The 1,365-nt window shown below is 40.5% G+C and overlaps 1 non-coding gene across 1 annotated transcript; it reads left to right on the forward strand.

The window, feature by feature from the left end:
- The first annotated feature begins 561 nt into the window (after nucleotides 1–561).
- Nucleotides 562–698, forward strand: LOC116278268 (small nucleolar RNA SNORA70). The gene has a single exon (XR_004187651.1). It is a non-coding gene; the product is annotated as a small nucleolar RNA SNORA70 (small nucleolar RNA).
- Nucleotides 699–1,365: the final 667 nt, after the last annotated feature.

A 1,365-nucleotide genomic window follows, 5' to 3' on the forward strand; every position in this document is an offset into this window, starting at 1 on the left:
GAAGCAGCAGCTCTCAAAATGTGCTCGCTAGTCAACGGCATCAGCACTGCCTGAGAACAATACATCAGTGTGTATATGTATTTACAGAAATGCTTACATATAAATGAAATGAATGAAGGCAGCAATACACGGGAAGAATTAGGAGTATTTTGTTGTTATACTGTATTCATACTACCTGGGAAGTGACACAGTGTTATTGGAAAATTGGCTTGGATTAGATATAAGTGTGTATTGTAAACTCTAAGGCAAGCACTAAAAAAAGTGGGAGAAAAGTATAAGATATACTAAGATAAGAGCAAAAATGGAATCGTATGTGATGTTCAAATAAAACCACAGAAGGCAGAAACAGAGACAAAAACAGAAACAACGAACAAAGGCAACAAATAGAAAACAGTAACAGATATGGTAGATATCAATCTGACTATGTCAGTAATCACTTTGAATGTCAATGGTCTAACTGCTCTAATTTAAAAAACGAGATCATCAGAGCGGACCGAAAAACAAGACCCAATGATATATGTGCAAGAAACCCACTTTAGATATAAAGATAAATGTATTTATCTGCAGCCAATTAAGCCGACTATGCTCTTTAACTTGTGGGGACCCAGTGTGTAATGGTCCAGTGTGTACAGCTTCCTTGGTAGTGTATGCAGCCTGTTGCCTGTATGGGTTGCCCCTAAGAGACCTTGGAGACAGCTCTTTCCAGTGGACATTCATGTCTGTCCTGCTGTCCCCAACCTAGGTTCCAGACAGGGATGCGGGGTGCTTTTGGAAAGTCCCAGGGCATAGTGGCCAGGGTCCATATTGGCCAAATCATCACATCCATCCACACCAAGCTGCAGAACAAGAGCATGTGATTGAGGTCCTACGCAGCCAAGTTCAAGTTCCCCAGCTGCCAGAAGATCCCCATCTCCAAGAAGTGGGGCTTTACCAAGTTTAATGCAGATGAACTTGAAAACATGGTGGCAGAAAAGCAGCTCATTCCAAATGGCTATGGGGTCAAATGCATCCCTAGTTGTGGCCCCCTCAACAAATGGCAGGCCTTGCACTCATGAGAGCTTTGGCGCTGTCCCCTCCTTATTCACACCCACCAATAAATCCTACTTTCCTGTAAAAAAAGCAAAGATAAATATATTTATATACATAAATTAAAAGGATGGAGATAAATATACCATGCTAACACTATCCAAAAGAAATCAGGAGTAGCTATATTAATTTTAGACAGAGCAGACATCAAAGCAAGGAAAATTTTCAGGGATGAAGACGATTTCATAATGATAACGAGATCAATATTCCAAGAAGACGTAAGAATCCTTAATGTGTCTGTGCCTAACAACAGAGCATCAAATTATGTGAGGTGAAAAC

Source organism: Vicugna pacos, chromosome 3 (genome assembly GCF_048564905.1).
Source record: "Vicugna pacos chromosome 3, VicPac4, whole genome shotgun sequence".
Classification (NCBI taxonomy): Eukaryota; Metazoa; Chordata; class Mammalia; order Artiodactyla; family Camelidae; genus Vicugna; species Vicugna pacos.